Source organism: Heloderma suspectum, chromosome W, assembly GCF_057233095.1.
Source record: "Heloderma suspectum isolate Gila_16-S chromosome W, 16-S_ref, whole genome shotgun sequence".
NCBI classification, from domain to species: domain Eukaryota; kingdom Metazoa; phylum Chordata; class Lepidosauria; order Squamata; family Helodermatidae; genus Heloderma; species Heloderma suspectum.
Window position 1 is genome coordinate 53,064,231 of NC_139475.1, and position 22,523 is coordinate 53,086,753.

The window sequence follows — 22,523 nt, forward strand, 5'->3', positions numbered from 1 at the left end:
CTTCGAAGAGTCTTGTGGCACCTGAAATATTAGACACATTAGAAGAGAGTTTTCGATTGTCCAAGAGTCCAGTGGCACCTGGAAGGTTAACCCGATGAGAAGCAACGTTTGGATGGTCCAAGAGTCCTGTGGCACCTAAAAGACTCACCCAATTAGAAGACATGTTTGTAACATCCAAGAGTCTTGTGGCACCTGAAAGTTTAGCCCCATTAGAAGAGACGTTTTTATCGTCCAAGTGTCTTGTGGCACCTGAAAAGCTAACCCAATTAGAAGACATGTTTGTATCGTCCAAGGGTCTTGTGGCACTTGAAAGACACCCCCAATTAGAAGACACGTGTATATCATCGAAGAGGCTTTTGGCACCTGAAAGACTAAGCCAATTAGAAGAGACGTTTGTATCGCCCAATAGTCCTGTGGCACCTGAAAGACTCACCCATTTAGAAGAGACGTTTGTATCGTCCAAGGGTCCTGTGACACCTGAAAGACTAACCCAATGAGAAGCAATGTTTGGATCGTCCAAGTTTCTTATGGCACCTGAAAGACTAACCCGATGAGAATCGACGTTTGGATTGTCCAAGAGTCCTGTGGCACCTGAAAGATTAACCCGATTAGAAGAGACATTTGTATCATCCAAGGGTGTTGTGTCACCTGAAAGACTAACCCGATGAAAAGTGACATTTGAATCGTCCAAGAGTCTTGTGGCACCTCAAAGACTAACCCGATTAGAAGAGACGTTTCGATCGTCGAAGAGTCCTGTGGCACCTGAAAGACTAACCCGATGAGAAGCGACGTTTGTATCTTCCAAGAGTCCTGTGGTACATGAAAGACTTACCCAATGAGAAGAGAAGTTTGTATTGTCCAAGAGTCTTGTGGCACATGAAAGATTAGCCACATTAGAAGAGACTTTTGTATCGTCCAAGACTCCTGTGGCACCTGAAAAATTAACCATCTTAGAAGATACGTTTGTATTGTCTAAGAGTCCTGTGGCACCCGGAAGATTAACCCGATTGGAAGAGACATTTGTATCATCTAACAATCCTGTGGTACCTGAAAGATACAAACGCCATTAGAAGAGGCGTTTGTATCGTCCAAGAGTCCTGTGGCACATAAAAGACTCACCCCAGTAGAAAAGACTTTTGTATCGTCTAACAGTCCTGTGGCACGTGAAAGATTAACCCCATTAGAAGAGGCGTTTGTATTGTCCAAGATTCCTGTGGCACCTAAAAGACTCACCCAAGTAGAAGAGATGTTTGTATCATCGAAAAGTCTTGTGGCACCGCAAAGACTAACCCGATGAGAAGAGACGTTTGGATCGTCCAAGAGTCTGGTGGTACCTCAAAGACTAACCCAAGTAGAAGAGAGTGAAGAGACGTTTGTATTGTCTAAGAGTCCTGTGGCACCTGGAAGATTAACCTGATTAGAAGAGACATTTGCATCATCCAAGAGTGTTGTGTCACCTGAAAGACTAATCGTCCAAGTGTCTTGTGGCACCTGAAGGACTAACCAAATGAGAAGTGACATTTGGATCGTCCAAGAGTCTTGTGGCACCTGAAAAGCTAACCCAATTAGAAGACATGTTTGTATCGTCCAAGGGCCTTGGGGCACCTGGAAGATTAACCCGATTGGAAGAGACATTTGTCTCATCCAAGAGTCTTGTGGCATCTGAAAAAGTAACCCAATTTGAAGACAAGTTTGTATCGTCCAAGGGTCTTGTGGCTCCTGAAAGACTAACCTGATGAGGAGTGACGTTTGGATGGTCCAAAAGTCTTGTGGCACCTGAAGGATTAACCCCATTTGAAGAGGTGTTTGTATCGTCCAATAGTCCTGTGGCACCTGAAAGACTAACCCGATGAGAAGAGAAGTTTGGATTGTCCAAGAGTCCTGTGGCACCTGAAAGATTAACCCGATTAGAAGGGACATTTGTATCATCCAAGGGTGTTGTGTCACCTGAAAGACTAACCCGATGAAAAGTGACCGTTGGATCGTCCAAGAGTCTTGTGGCACTTCAAAGACTAACCCGAATAGAAGAGAGTTTTGGACCATCCAAGAGTCCTGTGGCACCTGAAAGATTAACCCGATTAGAAGGGACATTTGTATCATCCAAGGGTGTTGTGTCACCTGAAAGACTAACCCGATGAAAAGTGACCGTTGGATCGTCCAAGAGTCTTGTGGCACCTCAAAGACTAAACCAATTAGAAGAGACGTTTCGATCGTCGAAGAGTCCTGTGGCACCTGAAAGATTAACCTGATGAGAAGAGAAGTTTGTATTGTCCAAGAGTCCAGTGGCACCTGGAAGAATAACACGATTAGAAGAGACATTTGTATCATCCAAGAGTCTTATGTCACCTGAAAGACTAACCCAATTAGAAGGGACGTTTGTATCGTCCAAGAGTCTTGTGGCATCTGAAAGAGTACCCCAATGAGAAGCGACGTTTGGATCGTCCAAGGGTCCTGTGGCACCTGGAAGACTAACCCGATGAGAAGAGAAGTTTGTATTGGCCAAGAGTCCTGTGGCACCTGAAAGACTAACCTGATGAGAAGCAACGTTTGGATCGTCCAAGAGTCCTGTGGCACCTGAAAGACTAACCTGATGAGAATCGACGTTTGTACCTTCCAAGAGTCCTGTGGCACCTGAAAGACTAACCCGATGAAAAGTGACATTTGGATCGTCCAAGAGTCTTGTGGCACCTCAAAGACTAACCCAAATAGAAGAGAGTTTTGGATCGTCCAAGAGTCCTGTGGCACCGGAAAGACTAACCCGATGAGAAGAGACGTTTCGATCGTCGAAGAGTCCTGTGGCTCCTGAAAGACTAACCCGATTAGAAGCGACGTCTGTATCTTCCAAGAGTCCTGTGGTACATGAAAGACTTACCCAATGAGAAGAGAAGTTTGTATCGTCCAAGAGTCCTGTGGCACTTGAAAAACATGTTTGTAACATCCAAGTGTCTTGTGGCACCTGAAAGACTAACCCGATTAGAAGCGACGTCTGTATCTTCCAAGAGTCCGGTGGCACTTGAAAAACTAACCCAATTAGAAGAGACGTTTGTATCGTCCCAGAGTCTTGTGGCACCTGGAAGGTTAACCCGATGAGAAGCAATGTTTGGATGGTCCAAGAGTCCTGTGGCGCCTGAAAGACTAACCCAATTAGAAGAGACATTTGTATCATCCAAGAGTCTTGTGGCACCTGAAACTTTAGCCCCATTAGAAGAGACGCTTTTATCGTCCAAGAGTCTTGTGGCACCTGAAGGACTAACCCGATGAGAAGTGACATTTGGATCATCCAAGAGTCTGGTGGCACCTCAAAGACTAACCCAAGTAGAAGAGAGTTTTGGATCGTCCAAGAGTCCTGTGGACCCTGAAAGATTAACCCCATCAGAAGAGGCGTTTGTATCGTCCAAGAGTCCTGTGGCACCTAAAAGACTCACCCAAGTAGAAGAGATGTTTGTATCATCGAAGAGTCTTTTGGCACCTCAAAGACTAACCCAATGAGAAGTAACGTTTGGATCGTCCAAGATTCTTATGGCACCTGAAAGACTAAGCCGATGAGAAGAGACATTTGGATCATCCAAGAGTCCTGTGGCACCTGAAAGACGAACCCAATTAGAAGAGAAGTTTCGATCGTCGTAGAGTCTTGTGGCACCTGGAAGGTTAACCCAATGAGAAGCGATGTTTGGATGGTCCAAGAGTCCTGTGGACCCTGAAAGATTAACCCGATCAGAAGAGACGTTTGTATTGTCTAAGAGTCCAGTGGCACCTGGAAGATTAACCCGATTCGAAGAGACATTTGAATCGTCCAATAATTTTGTGGCACCTGAAAGGTTAACCCCATTGGAAGAGGAATTTGTATTGTCCAAGAGTCCTGTGGCAACTAAAAGACTCACCCAATTAGAAGACATGTTTGTAACATCCAAGCCTCTTCTGGCACCTGAAAGACTACCCCGATTAGAAGCGACATCTGTATCTTCCAAGAGTCCTGTAGCACCTGGAAGATTAACCCGATTGGAAGAGACATTTGTATCATCCAAGAGTACTGTGGCACTTGAAAAACGAACCCAATTAGAAGAGACGTTTGTATCGTCCAAGAGTCTTGTGGCACCTGAAGGACTAACCCAATGAGAAGTGACATTTGGATCGTCCAAGAGTCTGGTGGCACCTCAAAGACTAACCCAAATAGAAGAGAGTTTTGTATCGTCCAAGAGTCCTGTGGCACCTGAAAGATTAACCCAATTAGAAGAGACGTTTGCATTGTCTAAGAGTCCTGTGGCAGCTGGAAGTTTAACCTGATTAGAAGAGACATTTGTATCATCCAAGAGTCTTGTGGCACCTGAAAGGTTAGCCCGATTAGAAGAGACGTTTGTATCATTTAACGGTCCTGTGGCACCTGGAAGATTAACCCGATTGGAAGAGACATTTGTATCACCCAAGTGTCTTGTGGCACCTGAAAGACTCTCCCAATTAGAAGACATGTTTATATCATCGAAGAGACTTTTGGCACCTGAAAGACTAACCCGATTAGAAGAGACGTTTGTATCATCCAAGAGTCTTGAGGCATCTGAAAAACTAACCCAATTAGAAGACATGTTTGCATTGTCCAAGGGTCTTGTGGCACCTGAAAGACTAACCCGATGAGAAGAGCGTTTTGGATTATCAGAGTCCTCTGGCACCTGAAAGATTTATCCGATTAGAAGAGATGTTTGTATTGTCTAAGAGTCCTGTGGCACCTAAAAGGCTAACCTGATGAGAAGCGACGTTTGGATGGTCCAATAGTCTTGTGGCACCTGGAAGATTAACCCGATTAGAAGAGCGGTTTGGATTATACAAAGAGTCCTCTGGCACCTGAAAGATTAACCCGACTGGAAGAGATGTTTTTATCGTTTAACAGTCCTGTGGCACCTGAAAGAGTACCCTGATGAGAAGCGACGTTTGGATGGTCCAAGAGTCCTGTGGCACCTGGAAGATTAACCAGATTAGAAGAGACATTTGTATCATCCAAGAGTCTTGTGGCACCTGAAAAACTAACCCAATTAGAAGACATGTTTGTATCGTCCAAGGGTCTTGTGGCACCTGAAAGATTAACCCCATTAGAAGAGGCGTTTGTATCGTCCAAGAGCCCTGTGGGACCTAAAAAATTCACCCAATTAGAAGACATGTTTGTATCGTCCAAGGGTCTTGTGGCACCTGAAAGACTAACCTGATGAGAAGCGACGTTTGGATGGTCCAATAGTCTTGTGGCACCTGGAAGATTAACCCGATTAGAAGAGACATTTGTATCATCGACAAGAGTCTTGTGGCACCTGACAGACTAACCCGATTAGAAGAGTGGTTTGGATCATCAAAGAGTCCTCTGGCACCTGAAAGATTAACCCGATTGGAAGAGACATTTGTATCGTCCAAGAATCCTGTGGCATCTGAAAGACTAACCCAATGAGAAGAGTAGTTTCGATCCTCGAAGAGTCCTGTAGTACCTGAAAGACTTACCCAATGATAAGAGAAGTTTGTATTGTCGAAAAGTCTTGTGGCACCTGGAAGATTAACCCCATGAGAGGAGGCGTTTGGATCGTCCAAGAGGGGTGCGGCAGCCCAGCCTCCCTGGGGGCGACGGGACTTGCGGCCCGACCCCTCTGGAAACGCGGGGGCCCGCCGGGAATGATGGGAGCCACGGCCCATCTGGAGGCCAGCTGCGGACGATGGACACCTGGTCCGGGCCGTCCGAAGGCCCCATCTGCAGCGACGGGCCTGCAGCCTCCGCGGAGCCCCAGGGCCGGCTGGGGATGATGGGCGGCGCAGTCCCTCGGGAAGTCTGCCCCCCGCTTCCGTCCGGGCGGGGTCAGCCCGTCTCCCTCTGCCCAGGGGAGGAAAGTTTATCTCGGCCGCGATCTCCCCGCCCGACCGGGGGGCTTGTTTTCCCCGGGCTGCTCCCGCCCCTTCCCCGCCCCCTCCGCGCGGATAGGCTGCCCGACCTCGGGGGGCGCGGCCGGGAGGGCGCTGCCCTATGAAGCGCGCCGCGCCGGCGCCCCCGCTCCACAGCGCCCCGAGCCCGCGGCTCGCCCCAGTGTCCTGCTCCCGTCGGTCATCCGCGGCGGCCGGACTCTCCCCAGTCGCCCGCCTCCGTCGGGCGGCCGCCGCCGCCTCCCTGCGCGGACTCTCCCCAGTCGCCAGCCTCCGCCGCCGGCCCGCCATGCTCTTCGACCGGCTCAAGCGCTTCGCCGTGCTGCTCGACTGCCCCGAGCTGGCCGCGCCGCCCGTCTTCAGCTCGGGCGAGAGCGTGGCCGGCCGGGTGGTGCTGGAACTGTCCGGCGAGGCGCGCCTGGGCGCGCTGCAGCTCCGCGCGCTCGGCTGCGCCAAGGTCCACTGGAGCGAGTCGCGCTCGGCCGGCTCCAGCACCGCCTACACGCAGAGCTACAGCGACCAGGTGGACTTCCTCAGCCACCGGGAGACCCTCCTCGCCCCGCCGGGTAGGTAGGGGCCCGGGGGCGGGCGGGGGGCCGGTTTCCGCCGCTGGCCTCTGAGCGCGCGCAGAGGGCCTCCCCTGCGGCGGCCCATCTCACGCTCGCCCGCTTGCAGCCCGTCTCTCTCGCGCTCCGACGCCCCGGGGGTGGGCCCGTCTCTCCCGGCCGGCGCCCCTCTGCCCAGGCGCCAGGCCGGAGCCGAGTGGGCGCAGCTGGAGAGAATCGTGGCTTCGTAGGGTTGGAAGGGGCTTGTGAGGCCGTCGAGTCCAACCCCCTGCTCAACGCAGGACTCCAACTCAGAGCAACCCTACAGAATCATCGAATAGTAGGGTTCGAAGGGGCTTGTAAGGCCATCCGGTCCAAGCCCCTGCTCCGTGCAGGACTCCAAGTCAAGCACCCCTATAGAATCATAGAATAGTAGGACTGCTAGGGGCCTACAAGGCCATCTAGTCCAACCCCCTGCTCAATGCCGGACTCCAAGTCAGAGCATCCCTATAGAATCATAGCATAGCAGGGCTGGAGGGGGCCTGTAAGACCCTCGGGTCCAGCCCCCCGCTCCATGCAGGAATGCATTGATGTGTCTCCCTGAAAGCCTGCCCCCGGCTCGAGCCGCCCGAAAATCCTTCGGTCACAGGCCCCCGCGGCTGTGGCGTGCGCTGCATTTCTGCCGCTTGGCTTCTGCACGGCAGCCCACCAGGACTTTGAGAGGACCAAAGAGCAATGCAAAGGGCCGCTGTTTATTTATTCATTAATTGCATTGATTAGATTTATTAATTGCCCCTCGGGCTGGTCGCCCATTTGCTCTGGGCGACGGCCGAGAATAAAAACAGCCCAAAACGATAAAATCCTGCGCTGAAAACGTTTCAAAAGCCCCCCGAACCCCCTGCTCACTTTTGCCCCTGTCTTTCTGCTCCCCACAGACAATGGGGGCGTCACCGTGCTTCACTCGGAGGGCTCACTCCACACCCCTCCAGCCCCGCCCGGAGTCCTGCCCAGGGTTCTTCTCAGGGGAGGCGCACGGCAAACGCCGGCCTGCAAAAACGAGTCCTCGCTGCACCCCGTCGGAAGCAATACAATTACTCCGTTAGTGCGTTTATTATATTTCTGCACTGCCCCATAGCCGAAACACTCTGGGCGGGTCTGACAGGGGGTTGGGCTGGATGGTCTGACAGGCCCCTTCCAACCCTACTATCCTATGATTCTATAGAGATGCTCAGACTTGGAGTCCTGCATTCAGCATGGGGCTGGACTAGATGGTCGTACCGGGCCCTTACAACCCTGCCATTCTATGATTCTATAGGGATGCTCTGACTTGGACTCCTGCGTTGAGCAGGGGGTTGGACTTGAGAGTCTTAAAGGCTCCTTCCAATCCTACAACCCTATGATTCTGTAGGGACCCTCTGACTTGGATTCCTGCATTGAGTGGGGGGTTGGACTTGATGGTCTCACAGGCCCCTTCCAACCCTACTTTTCTATGATTGTGTAGGGATGCTCTGACTTGGACTCCTGCGTTGAGCAGAGCCTTGGACTCGAGGGTCTCACAGGCCCCTTCCCACCCTGCTCTCCTCTGATTCTATGAACCCACGAGCAAGACCTGAGGATACGTGGCCATCAAGCCACGCAGAGCCTTCTCCGCCTGCAATTTCTCTACGCTCCTTTAAAGCGGGGTACCCTGAGCATGGCCGCCCCCTCCAGCTGCGGGAGGGTGGTCCGGCATTGCCAGTGCCCGAGGCGGCATTTGGCTCGGGGGGGGGCTGGGGGATGCTGGGAGTTGTAGTCCAGCCACCCAGGACGCTGTGGAGATGTCTTGTGTTCCACAGGTCTCTTAGTCAGCAGGCAGCCGCTTGGACGGCTGCCTGCCCCCGAAACGGCAGGGGTAAAAAGGGGGGGGTTCGCTGGGACAAGAGCCTGGCCGGCTTCTGCCAGATGCGGAACCTCCTGGTGTCACGAGGCTGCAGTGACCAACTGCTGTTCTCTTGACCCGTCTGTGCTCGAAGGCTGGCTTCATTTAGGATCCATTGGGGCTTTGGTTTGCTGTTCCTGTTCCAGAACTGGGCACAGAGAATCATCGAATAGCAGGGTTGGAAGGGGCCTGTAAGACCATCCAGTCCAACCCCCTGCTCAATGCAGGACTCCAAGGCAGAGCATCCCTGGCAGATGGCTGTCCTTCCTCCCTGGGACAACCGCCCAAGTCCTTGAAGAGGCCCAAAGCGGTGTTCTCACCCCGGCCGGCTGGCTGCCCCAGGAAACCCACGAGCCAGGCAGGAGTGCAGTTCTGCTCCCCAGTGTGCTGCCTCCGAGACAGGGCCAAGATCCTGTGCCACTTTCTGTAATCCCCCTGGGAAGCCCGTTCAGGGGAGAAGCCTGTCCTTTGGTCTGCCCTGCGCACAAAGGGCCCCGGGCCCCGCCAAGTCTCCTCCGCGGTAAACGGAGGCTTTCGGGTGCCGCTGGGGTCTAAGCTGTCTGATACGGGCAGAAGCCGTTTGGGTTTGCGTGCTGGCTCTCTCCATGCCCCCATCTTTGGAGAGCCGCAGCATTGAGCAGGGGGTTGGACTGGATGGCCTTGTAGGACCCTTCCAACCCTGCTCTTCTATGATTCTATGATCGCAGGGCCGGGCTGCCAGTAGGCCTTGGCAAGGGGCTAATCCGCCCCTCCACGAAATCCCAACTATGTCCCTTGGCCGCGTCTCTTCTTGCCTTGTGATTGCAAAAATAGCCGGGGTGGAGGAACACGGCCAAGGACACTGCCTGCCTGGCACTCCCGGCGCGGCAGAGCAGACATCCCCTCCTCAAAAGGGGGTCTCCGGTTTCAGCCGCGTCAGGGGCAGAGGAGCTGGTAACTTTCCGCCCCGCGGCTCAGCCGGGAAGCTGAATCCAGGTTCCCTGCCCCTCCATCCGATGGGGCTGCTCCTTGGCGAGACGCAGAGGTGCTCTGCACGCATGCTGAGGGCATGTTCTTGGGCAACGACGGCGCAGGGCGCTCTTCCTCACCCGTAAGACCATCCAGTCCAACCCCCTGTCCAAGTCAGAGCATCCCTAGAGAATCATAGAATGGCTGGGTTGGAAGGGGCCTGTGAGACCATCCAGTCCAACCCCCCGCGCCGTGCAGGAATCCAAATCAGAGCATCCCTACAGAATCATAGAATAGCAGGGTTGGAAGGGGCTTGTGAGACCATCCAGTCCAACCCCCCGGGCCGTGCAGGACTCTAAGTCAGAGCATCCCTACAGAATTGTAGAATAGCCAGGTTGGAAGGGGCCTGTGAGACCATCCAGTCCAACCCTCCTGCTCCGTGCAGGAATCCAAGTCCGAGCATCCCTACAGAATATTAGAATAGCAGGGTTGGAAGGGGCCTGCAAGGCCATCCAGTCCAACCCCCTGCTCCGTGCAGGAATGCAAGTCAGAGCATCCCTACAGAATCGTAGAATAGCAGGGTTGGAAGGGGCCTGTGAGACCATTGAGTCCACCCCCTGCTCAGTGCAGGACTCAGAGCACGAGTAGGCTCATCGGAGAGACTATGGTCTTTCAGATTGCCTGGACCCGAGCCTTGTAGGGATTGATAGGACATGACCAGCACTTTGAATTGTGCCCGGAAGCAGACTGGGAGCCAGGCAAGCTGTTTGAACAGGGGAGTTGGAGGTGGCAGGTGGGGTCGTGGACCAAAGGGGCAGGGCGAGAAGCACCCCAAACTCCCAGAAATACCAGCATGTTTCAGCTTGAAACACCCCTCGAAAGATTGTCCCAGAGAGGAAAGCCAGGATCTCTTCTCGATCCCCCCAGAGTGCAGGACACAGAATCATGGGCTCCAGTGGCAGGAAGCCAGATTGTGGCTGGCCATTAGGAGAAACGTCCTGACAGTTAGAGCAACCCGACAACGGAACCCGTGACCTAGGGAGGTGGGGGACTCTCCCACACTGGGGGCATTCGAGATGAATCTAGACCGCCAGGGGTGCTCTGACTTGGTTCCCTGCCTTGAGCAGGGGGTTGGACAAGATAGCCTCGCAGGCCCCTTCTGACCCTACTCTGCTATGATTCTGTAGGGATGCCCTGACTTGGATTCCTGCACTGAGCAGGGGCTAAAGTCCGGCGGTCAGTTACCTCTAAGCCAATGTCGCCAACTCCGGGGGGAAACTGCGTGCGCGCGCGCGGGGGGGGGGGGTGTTTTTATTTTGCAAGTGGCCTCCCGAAACACGTGGCAGAGCTGGGGCCAAGCGGAGCCGCCCTTTGCCCCCGTGTGCTTTGGGACACGTCCCGTGGAGAGCGGTTGGATCTGGGGCAGGGGTCACCCGGGAACCCGAGCTCGGGGCAGCGCCTCTGAGCATGCGCTGGGTGCGTCCCGTCTGCGATGAGGGCAGACCTGGGCCCCACAATGCGGCTGCCCCATCCTCAACTGGGTGCGAGGCTGGCTAGAGGACGGGACGTTTCCGTCGCTTCTGCGTGGCCTTCCGTCGCTTCTGCGTGGTGGGCTGCGGACAGGGCCAACGACAGTCCTCGGTTTGAAGGTGTCCAGTCCAATGCCAGTTTCAAGGAACAGCACCGGAAGAACTGGGTTAGCGGTGCCGAGAGAGCAGGCCGAGCAGGGAGGCACGCCGCTCACCTGGTCCCCCTCTTCCGCATTAGCGAGAAATGCGCTATATCCGACCTCCCCGTCCTCCCTAAGCGGGCATCCATGCGCACGTGCAACTTCTGTGCACAGGAGTCTCCCCGTATGCCCTCTTTCGGGACTGAAAGATCCACGAGTCCAGCACCCTGGAGTATCCCACATGGGCCGAGCCGCTAGCGAGACTGGAAACTGAGCCATGCGGGGCCGGCGCCATGGGGCGGCACAGCTGGGCACCTGCCAGGGGCCTGCTAGAGCCCCCCATCCTTGCCGCTGCACCCCCCCCCCCCGTGAGCGCCTGCCGTTTGCTTGGGCTCAGGCAACGGGGGTGGTGAGGAGGAGGAGCAGGCCACAAGGGGGGCGAGCAGGCCGACTCACTGAGGGACGGTGCCTTGGCCGTGCGCCCCCCAAAACCCGCAGCAGTGTTTCCACACCAGTCATCCCCCGCCGCACGCCCTCTTTGCAGGCGGCGTCCCTTGGCGGACAGTTTCCTCCCCTGCCCCCCTGAGGGCAGCATGCGCCCCCCCCTCCGCCCACAGTTGTGCAACCCTCCGTCTTGCTCACACAGGATGAAAAACTCAGGCCCCTTCCCTGGCCTGGAGAACCAGAGGAGCCAAAGCGGCCCGCTGCTTCCTCCCTTGTGCAATCCAGGCCCCTTCAGACAAACGGGAGTGGAAAGTTTGGGGGATGTGTTCCTGGGAGCGGCCTCACTCTCATTCAAAGTCCTGCTCCCTGGGGCGTGGCTGGCATCAGGAAAAACTTCCTGGCTGTTGGAGCAATACGACAACGGAACCCATGACCTAGGGATATGGTGGGCTATCCCACACTGGAGGCATGCAAGACGAGGCTGGACAGCCATCTGTCTGGGATGCTCTGACTTGGAGTCCTGCATTGACAAGGGGGTTGGACTAGATGGCCTTGTAGGACCCTTCCAACCCTACTATTATCTGATTCTATAGGGATGCTCTGACTTGGACTCCTGCACTGAGAAGGGGGTTGGACTAGATGGCCTTGTAGGACCCTTCCAACCCTACTATTTTCTGATTCTATAGGGATGCTCTGACTTGGACTCCTGCATTGAGAAGGGGGTTGGACTAGATGGCCTTGTAGGACCCTTCCAACCCTACTATTTTCTGATTCTATAGGGATGCTCTGACTTGGACTCCTGCATTGAGAAGGGGGTTGGACTAGATGGCCTTGTAGGCCCCTTCCAACCCTACTATTATCTGATTCTATAAGGATGCTCTGTCTTGGACTCCTGCATTGAGAAGGGGGTTGGACTAGATGGCCTTGTAGGCCCCTTCCAACCCTACTATTATCTGATTCTATAGGGATGCTCTGTCCTGGAGTCCTGCATTGAGCAGGGGGTTGGACTAGATGGCCTTGTAGGCCCCTTCCAACCCTACTATTCTCTGATTCTATAGGGATGCTCTGACTTGGATTCCTGCATTGAGAAGGGGGTTGGACTGGGTGGTCTTACAGCCCCCTTCCAACCCTGCTATTCTATGATTCTATAGGGATGCTCTGACTTGGACTCCTGCATTGAGAAGGGGGTTGGACTAGATGGTCTTGTAGGCCCCTTCCAGCCCTAGTGTTCTCTGATTCCATAGGGATGCTCTGACTTGGATTCCTGCATTGAGAAGGGGGTTGGACTGGGTGGTCTTACAGCCCCCTTCCAACCCTGCTATTCTATGATTCTATAGGGATGCTCTGACTTGGACTCCTGCATTGAGAAGGGGGTGGACTGGATGGTCTTAGAGGCCCCTTCCAGCCCTAGTGTTCTCTGATTCCATAGGGATGCTCTGACTTGGAGTCCTGCACTGAGCAGGGGGTGGGACTGGATGGCCTTGTAGGCCCCTTCCGACCCTGCAATTCTACGATTCTTCTGAACGTCCACCGATTGGGCTCTCGTCTCCTCTTTGGTGTGGTCTACCCTCCCTCCTTCCCTCCTAAGGGAGCCTTTGAACACCCCTTTGGCATGCGGCCTCCACAGGTAGCCCCCTTCCCTCCGACACCGGAGCTTCCAGGACACCCTGGGGACACGAAGCAAGGGTCCCGTTTTGGCGACGAGGCCCGCACAGGAAAGTTGGGTCCGTTCCCCCTGTGGCAGAGGGGCTGCCAAGCCCCCTGCTTGCTTTGAGGGTTGCTGCGTGCTGTGCACCCCCATATAGCCGGAATCACCCCTTCCCCCCCGGACCGGCGTCTTCCCTGAAAAACAGTGTTTTCCTCACCTGTTCTTTTGCGTCACCGGCACCGGTTTGACTGACCTGGGTCAGTAGCCACAGGCTACCCGCGCCTCGTGTTTATTGCCCGCTTCCTCCCAGGATGGAATTTTTTTATGGCCCGCAGCCCTTGCTCAATTGCCGCCTGCCTGGAAAGCAGCGTGGCTGAAAACAACATGTCTTGGGCTAAACACCTTGCGGCCGCCGAGAGGCACAAGCAAGCCCGGCCCCGGCCTTTTACTGTCTTGTTTTCGACCGCCACATTATGTGGGTCAAATGTGTGTTTTCCCTCGAAGCCGGAGGGGAAACGTCTGCTGTCATGCCACCCTATTTGTCCTGACAGTCCGGAGAAAACTGGCCAGACGCTTCAAGGGTAGGAGGAGTCATTGGGTCGGTCTGATTCGGTACAGCTCGCCTAGGATCAGATCACGGAGGAATCTGCCTTTGCCTCAACATTTATTTCGAACAAAGTATTTTTTTAATTTTTTTTTATTGCATTTATACCCCGCCTTTCTTCCTCTCGCTAGGAACCCAAGGCGGCTTACATCCTCCTCCTCCTCTCCATTTTATCCTCACAACATCAACCCTGTGAGGTGGGTTGGGCGGAGAGTCTGTGACTGGCCCAAAGTCACCCAGTGGGCTTCCAGGGCCGGGTGGGGACTAGAACCCGGATCTCCCGGCTCCCAGTCCAACACCAACCCTCCTTCTTCTCCTTCTTCTCCTTCTTCTTCTTCTTCCTCCTCCTCCTCCTCTTCTTCTTCTTCTTTTTATGCTATTTTTTATCTGCATAAGTGACATGAACAGCGCCAACAACTGAATCAGTATCAACAGCTTCCCAGCAATACAGCATTCTTAGGAGGACACAGCAATGACGAAAAAGAGGGGGGGAAAGTTCAAAATACCAGTTCAAAATACCAGTAATCTGGTTTGTCAGGCCTCCCAACCCTCCTTCTTCTCCTTCTTCTCCTTCTCCTTCTCCTTCTTCCTCTTCTTCTTTTGAAAATACTTTAAATGCTATTTTTTATCTGCTTAACTGACATGAACGGGGCCAACAACTGGATGGTCTTACAGGCCCCTTCCAACCCAACTATTTGATGATTCTATAGGGATGCTCTGCCTCGGATTCCTGCATTGAGCAGGGGGGTGGTCTTGATGGCCTTGCAGGCCCCTTCCAACCCTACTATTCTAGGATTCTATGGCCATTCATTTAAAGGAATGGTATTGTTTTAAACCGTTGTTGCCTTGCGCATCGCCCAGAGCGGCTGGGTGCCGAATGAAATCAGAGAAAGAAATGACATTATTATTAAATAATACTTTCTCCCAGTATTACATTAAGACATTTAATTAATGAAACGAATACATCAACGTCGGCCCTCCCCTGGCTGGGGAAACCCAGGGGCATTTTGGCGAGGGATGGGGCGCCTTCTGGGGGAAAGCCGCCCCTGGGGAAAAGCACGGAGGTGTGGGTCGTGCGCCCTCTCTCTCATGTACATTCATGCATGTGTGCACATTCGTGCATGCGTGTACTTTCATGCATTCGTGCACATTCACACATCCGCACACATTTATGCATGCGTGTACATTCACGCCTTCGTGCACATGTATGCGTTCTACACGGGCCCAGTTTCGGAAGCTCCGGTCCGGGCAGCCTGGTAAGACATGGAGTGGCAGATGGATCTGTGGTGGAGCCAAAGCACACGCGAACCCCCTCCTCTGCCGAGGCGCCCCCGAAATGTGACTCGGCGCTGACCGCTCCCAGATGTGGGTCCAAACATCATGACAACATCCTTCGCAAGGAGCACACTGCTGGCCGTGGGAATGCCCCGAGAGGTCAAAAACACACAGGCGCGCCCTCGGGGCAGGGCTGCGGCTGTTTATGAGAAACATTACCCCTTTGCACGGCGAGGCAAAGCTTCCAAGCCGCTCGGAAACGTCTGTTCCCCCTGAGGGGAAATATTTCACCCACCCGCTTTCGGTTTCTTCAGAAAAACAATTTCAGAAGGTCCGCGCGCCATCTGACTCAGGAGAGCACATGATGTGTTGACACAGTCAACAGGAGTGCAGCTCCCACGGCCAAGGCACAGGCAGTGGGGACGGGAGAGGGGCCCAGAGCCCTGCGGCCTCCTCGCGCTTGGCCCCGGAAGTTGGCCCAGTCAGTCAGACCAGCAGCTGACACCCAGCTGTGTCCAAAGCCGCCCACCCCTCCAACTACATGATGTGAGGCTGCAGCCTGGCATCGGTCAGGTCACCCCAGCTGGAACGCTTTTACCCATGGCGATCATACGATGGGGAACCACGTCACTTGGACACGCGAGGAGAGGGCCGTCGCGCGGCAGTACGGCCCTGCTTTGCATGGATAGAACCATGGAATAGTGGGGCTGGGAGGGGCCTGCAAGACCCTCGAGGCCAACCCCCTGCTCCATGCAGAAAGTCAAGTCAGAGCATCCCTAGAGAATATCGGATAGTAGGGTTGGAAGGGGCCTGTGAGACCATCCAGTCCAACCCCCTGCTCCATGCAGGTAGCCAAGTCAAAGCATCCCTATAGAATCATAGAATAGTAAGGTTGGAAGGGGCCTGTGAGACCATCCAGTCCAACCCCCTGCTCCATGCAGGAAGCCAAGTCAGAGCATCCCTATGGAATCATGGAATACAAGGAGATGCCTGGTGTGGAGAAAGGGGAGAGGGAGACATTCCCCCCCCTCTCATGATGCCAGGACCATGGGGGTCGTCCCATGATGCGGACTGGGGGGAGATCCAGGATGGACGACAGGAGGTCCTTCCTGGTGCAATCCACGAAGAACGTTGGTGATGGCATTCGAAATGTCATGACCCAATGGTGGGATTCGCTCCCACACAATGGTGGGAGTGGTGGCCACCCGTTTCGGTGGCTTTAGAAGGGGGGGAGACCAATTCTTGGAGGAAGCTCCTAGTCCTGATGGCTGTTGAGCAGCGGGGTTGGACTCGATGGCCTTGTAGGCCCCTCCCAACCCGACTATTCTAGGATTCGGGGTGCTGCCTCAAGTACCCGGGGCTGAGGAACATAGGCGGGAGGGTGCCCTTGCCCTCATGTCCTGCTTGTGGGTTCCCGGTCGACGGACCTTGGTCTGATCCAGCACAGCGCTTCTCGTCTCCTTGTGTTCACGGCAGAAGCAAGAGCCCAAGAGGGCACCCCGCCCTACGCTCTTCCTCCAATTAATACCCTCCCACCAGCCCGGTCTCTGGGTTGGCCGGCCACCGGGTATTCAGAGATTTTCGCTGGGGTGATGGTCCGGGAACAACAGGGCTTTCTCCACCAACACCGTCGGGCTGACTGAACTGTCCACTAAATGCCTGGGGTGGAAAAGCCTGGAGCCGGTCCTCCGGGTGTGCAGGATGCATGTCCCAGAATCCCCAGCCATGCTGGCTGGGGGCAGGGGGGCAATTGGAGTTGCGGTTCAGCCTGCAGCGGGGGGAACGGCTGCTCTGTTCCTGGGGCCGCCAGCGGATTTGCTCGGCCAGGATCCAATAACCGCAGGGATGCACAGGAGAAACAAGAGACGCGGCGTGACAAAGAGTCTTGTGGGACCTAGCACATTTATTGACGCTTTTGTGCACGTAGGATCATAGAATCGTATCACAGGATAGTAGGGTTGGAAGGGGCCAACAAGGCCATCAGATGCATCACATCACTTTTCCAGGCCAGATTCAAGGTGTCGGCTTTGACCATTAAAACCCGATATGGTTCCGTCCCGTCCCATCTCCAGGAGTGCCTACAGCCACACCAGACAGGCCGCTCCACACGGTCGGCCTCAGAAGTCTGTCCCAGCGAGGCTGGCGAGGACGAGGGGCAGGGCCTTCTCCATGGCGGCCCCCGCTCTCCCCAGGGAGCTCAGCCAGGCCCCCTCTTTGCTGAGCTTCTGCCACGCATTCAAGCCGTGGCTGTTCAGGCAGGCGTTTGGGGTGGGGTGGGGGTATTTTAGGAAAGACGGTGTTCGAATGTGGAATTGTATCATTTTGAGGATCTTTTGTGGTTCTTGTGTCAACAGACAGACACGGCCGACCCGTAAAATACACGATTTCCCCCCCTTTTTGCGGCATTTTTCACAGCAACAATGGACAGCCACAAATCCCAACAGACCACACGCGGGTCCATTTCTTTACAGCCTTTCCGATTGCTCGGGGTCTCTGTTTGGTGCGGGCTAAGTGTCCCAGCAAACTTGGCACGCCTCATCCTAACAGGACGTGCCACAGAGTGCTGTGTGTCTTAGGAGGCTGTTGTGGGATCAGCGAATTCAAGCACTAGATGCCACGTCCTGTAAAAAGGGTCCATTTCCACCTGGCCCCTTTGTGCCTGGGGATGTTTTGTGAATTGCTCCGTCAGCGCGAGCTCCCAAAAGTCTGGTTTCCGTGTAAGCAGAGAAAGTTCATTTGCTGATTTCCACTTAGCCAGAAAAAAGACAGGAATTCTTGGTGCCTTCTTGGTGCATTAGAATCCATACAGAGGGACAGGAGTCTGTCAGGACAGCCATCTGGCAGGGATGCTGTGACTTGGATTCCTGCACGGAGCAGGGGGTCAGACTAGATGGTCTTACAGGCCCCTCCCAACCCTGCTATTCTCTGATTCTATAAGGATGCTCTGACTTGGATTCCTGCACGGAGCAGGGGGTTGGACTGGATGGTCTTACAGGCCCCTTCTGACCCCACTATTCTATGATTCTATGAGTCTCCGTTCTGCAGATTCTGTCGTGGGACCTCGCCGGCCAAGGCTTCTCCGTGGCCCAGCAGAAAGCAACCCATCACCCTGGGAACTGGCGCAGGAACGGCCAGGATCCGAGCCGCGGGCCGCTGGGCCGCAAAGGGCAGGAGCCCTGGAGAAGCGGGGATTTCGCAACGGCCTGAACGCACAGAGAGTGCCTTGGTCCTGTGCCCTCCCCGGCTGGGCTCGTCCAGAACTCCACATGCCAGAAGGCCGCAGCTTCCTCCATTCCTCTTTCTTCGCACCCCGAGGCGCCATCGGGCCTTGTGACTCGGCACCCTGGCCGGATGCCTCTTCCCTGAGGGAGAGCTTCCCCTGGGCTGGGGAGGCCGCACCACTGTGGCTCTCCCTTCCCCTTGCCCACCAGCGCTCCCTGGTGGGGCCCTTTCTGACACGGCCTGGCCCAGCGTGGCACCCTCCAGCCGTGCCAGACTACAGCTCCCAGGGTCCCCAGCCAGCCCGTGCTGGGAGCCGTCGTCCCACTTCTCCGGGGCACCGCGGGCGGGGCAGTGCTGGGGTAAAGCCCGGGGCAAGTGCCCCGGGACAACACCCTGCACAAAAGTCGGAGCTGTTATTTTGGGGAGTGGGGGGCAATTCCCCCCCCTTTCCATTTGCGAACCGTCGGTGCCCGGGGTGTCCAATTAGTAGCTCATTAATTTGCCGGTATTGCCCCGCTCTTTCTTTTTTGGGGAGGGGGGGAGACGGACCCGGCCCACTGGCCCCAGGGGCTGGAACAACGAGCCGTTCCCCCCGCAAATGTCGGGTGCGATCCCTGCCTGTATGTCGGGCGCAGACCCTATTGAAAGGGAGCGCTACAGGGGCGAGATTCAAGCCAAGCCAAGATAGCCCCCACCCCAAGCTGGTGCCTGGCTGGGAATGATGGGAGCTGCAGTCCAACTGGAAGGCACCAGGCGGCTTCCTCGCCCCCTCATTACCCGCTGGCAGATGGAATCCCCCCTTCACCCACCCTGGGAGTCGGAGGAACAGCTGGACAATCTGCCTCCCCTCCCCGAAAGGGATTCGCACTCAGGCCCGGGTCAGGGAGCAGGGGTGGTGTATGGAGCCGTGGAAGCCTCGCTCCAAGAAGGGGATTCCGGCCCCAGGGCCTCTGCTCCTTTCCTCCGCTGAAGCTCCCCGAAGTGCCGACCGAAGCCCAGCCAAGTGCAGCTGCCAAGACCCATTGGACCCTATACATTCCAGACGCGGCTATAGACCGATCATTATAATTAGAGATAGACGTTGTGATATTTACATTTAGAAATATATTTCTAAATATAAATATATTTATAATTTGTTTCTTTCAGGCATGCAGGGAGCTGGACAGCCTCCCCCCACCCCGTCTTAACATGCACAGGATTACGCCCGTAGTGATGGGGATTCATTCTTCTGTTCGCTGCCTTGATTTTGTGAACGTAATTTCACAATCGCAGACGAAAGGCATGTGCTCCCAGGGTGCACAGCCGGCCCTCGTTTCGGAAAACGAGTGCACGCTTCCCGTGACCCATGTCCCCGATTCTTGCGCAGAGCGGCATTTTGGCACGAAGCCCCTGAAGCGGGGTCCGCGGTCGCAGGGGAAGGGCAGGAGCGTAAGAAAGCATGCCCCCCCTGGGAGGGAATGTGAGCCATCGCCTGTGCCAAAGGCGGAACCCAGAAAGGCGAGGGGTCCCATGAGAGCGTTTGCCCCCAAGCTCGAGGGGCTCCGAACGCATTCGGGCACGTATTTTTGCCCCCTGGGTGTCCAGAAAGGCCGAACCCTGGTCCCTGGACTGGCCCTCCCCGCAAGGGAGGACAAAAGAGGAGGCGGGCTTGCACAAACAGGGCAAATGGACATGCCCAGAGGCAAATGTAGAATTCTGGCACATCTCACCGGAGGGCAGAAGACTCTTAGCTGGTGAGCCGTGCCCCCGGCAGATCAGGCTGCCCTCTGCATGTGTTCTGATGGTCCTTACCGGGGGGGGGGGGGGGCTAGGTCTTCCCTGGAGTTGGAAGCGATGCTGCTCTTCATGCAGCCCTCGATCGCATTGGCCTTCTTTGCAGCTGCGTCACAGGAACCGAATACACGGATACAAGGTGCGGGGTACGTGGCTCCACGACGCAACCAGTGGGAAGGATCGTGGCACGGGTGCCGATCACAAGCTGGAGAGGAGCCCACAACGTGATGGGGCTGCAAAAAAGGCCAAGGCGATTGGGGGCGGCATGGCTAGAAGCAGAGAGGCCCCTTCCAACCCGGCTGGTCCAGGATTCTAAGACTCAGAGAAATCCCCTGCGGGCTGGTTGCCTCGTTCAAAGAAACCAGGCGGGAGGAATCCAGCGGTGGCCCCGGATCCTGGCCAGGCGTGTGCCTCTAAATCCAACAGGTAGAGCGGCCATCTCTGCACTGCGTTCTCCTCCTCTGAGGAGCCTGCCTGCCCGCAGCTCACACCCTTCCTCAACGCCCCTTTCGCTCCTCGCCTTTTGGTGTGACCACAGTGAACTTGGAGCACAGCACGGAGACCGCGTGGCGTTCGCCGGATGCAGCGCCCCACGTTGATCCGGCCTCGCCTTTCACAGAATCACAGAATAGTAGGGTTGGAAGGGTCCTGTAAGACCATCTAGCCCACCCTCTGCTCAATGCAGGAATCCAAGTCAGAGCATCCCTACAGAATCATAGAATAGTAGGGTTGGAAGGGGCCTGTAAGAACATCGAGTCCAGCCCCCTGCTCAATGCAGGAATCGAAGTCAGAGCATCCCTACAGAATCATAGAAAAGGAGGGTTGGAAGGGGCCTGCAAGACCATCTAGCCCACCCCCTGCTCAAAGCAGGACTCCAGGTCAGAGCATCCCTACAGAATCATAGAATAGTAGGGTTGGAAGGGTCCTGTAAGACCATGGAGTCCAGCCCCCTGCTCAATGCAGGACTCCAAGTCAGAGCACCCTGGACAGCCATCTGCCCATCCTCCCCACAATCCCACGAGGTAGGCCAGGGAAATGAACAACACCTAGACCCTAAAAAGGCGTTTCACGGCAATGGGCCATTCGAAGCATGCAGGGCAGCGATGGGAGGAATCCCAGCCCTTCCTCCCTCCTCCGGCGGCGAGGGCCTCCAGCTGAAGCAATCCGCCCCACACCCCCCTGCCCAACAACACCCATCCTGGCCAAAGGAACCTCGGTCTGCCCTCGTCTCTGTTTGCAGATGAAACTGGTCCGGTCTGGCCCAGGCGGGCCGCCAGACATGCCCCACTGTCTCTCCAAGCACAGCCGGCCTCAGCCCCAGAAACAGAGCCGCTCCTCTGCCTCTCTCCGCCTGGAGAGCCGCTCCTCTCCCTCTCTCCCAGACAGGGGAGACCACAGGCGCCAGGCCTGCCGTTTTGCTCCTGCCATCCCGCAAAACCCCCCAAGCTGCTGAGCACATCCAGCCCGTCCACGGATCCGTCCGGCTGGCTTGTGTCCTACATGTCTCCCACCGCAAAGCAGTGCTGCGGGGGTTTATCTTCAGTTCGGGGTTCTTGTCCGGGATGGCCGGCCCGTTTTCCGGGCCCGTCTTGGACGTGCCCATTTGCCCTTGTGCAACCTGCACCTTCCCTGGGGGTGCCCCAGGGTTGCCAACTTCCAGACCGCACCGCTGCAGATGTTGGCTCCCTTCCAGGGGCAGCCCCTTGCAGCCCCTCCCCGGGCCGGCACAGCGCCTCCGGGCGGCCAAAGAGGCAGCTTCCCGGCTCGGAACTGGCGCCGGCCAGAAAGGTCTGGCTCCTGCTCGGCAGGCTCCCCAGCCCGGCTGAAGAATGCGGTGGGGTCTGCTCAGCTATTTGAGGTATGCCCCCGGCCGGCCTTGGCTGCAACCCTGAGCATGTTCACGTGGCCGCGAACGCTGCTCCTCGCCTGGGATGTGCTCCCAAGGTATTCTGTCCGGCTGGATGGCCTCATAGGCCCCTTCCAGCCGTACAGTTCTAGGATTCTATAGGGATGCGCTGACTTGGAGTCCTGCACTGAGCAGGGGGCTGGACTAGATGGTCTTACAGACCCCTTCCAACCCCACTTTTCTATGATTCGATAGGGATGCTCTGACTTGGATTCCTGCATTGAGCAGGGGGTTGGACTCGATGGTCTTACAGGCCGCTTCCAACCCTACTACTCTATGATTCTATAAGGATGCTCTGACTTGGATTCCCGCATTGAGCAGGGGGGTGGACTAGATGGTCTTACAGACCCTTTCCAACCCCACTGTTCTATGATTCGATAGGGATGCTCTGATTTGGAGTCCTGCATTGAGCAGGGGGGTGGACTAGATGGTCTTACAGGCCCCTTCCAAACCTACTGTTCTATGATTCTATAGGGATGCCCTGCTTGGAGTCCTGCACTGAGCAGAGGGTTGGACTCGGTGGTCTCACAGGCCCCTTCCAACCCTTCTCTGATTCTATGTGCATGAAAACACCATTCAGATGCAACAAGGGCAAGACTAGAACCGTTTGCAACCCGAGAGCAGCAGGACGCAGAAGTACCAGGGTTTGGGCTGCTCCCAACAGCGGGAGCGCACGAACCCT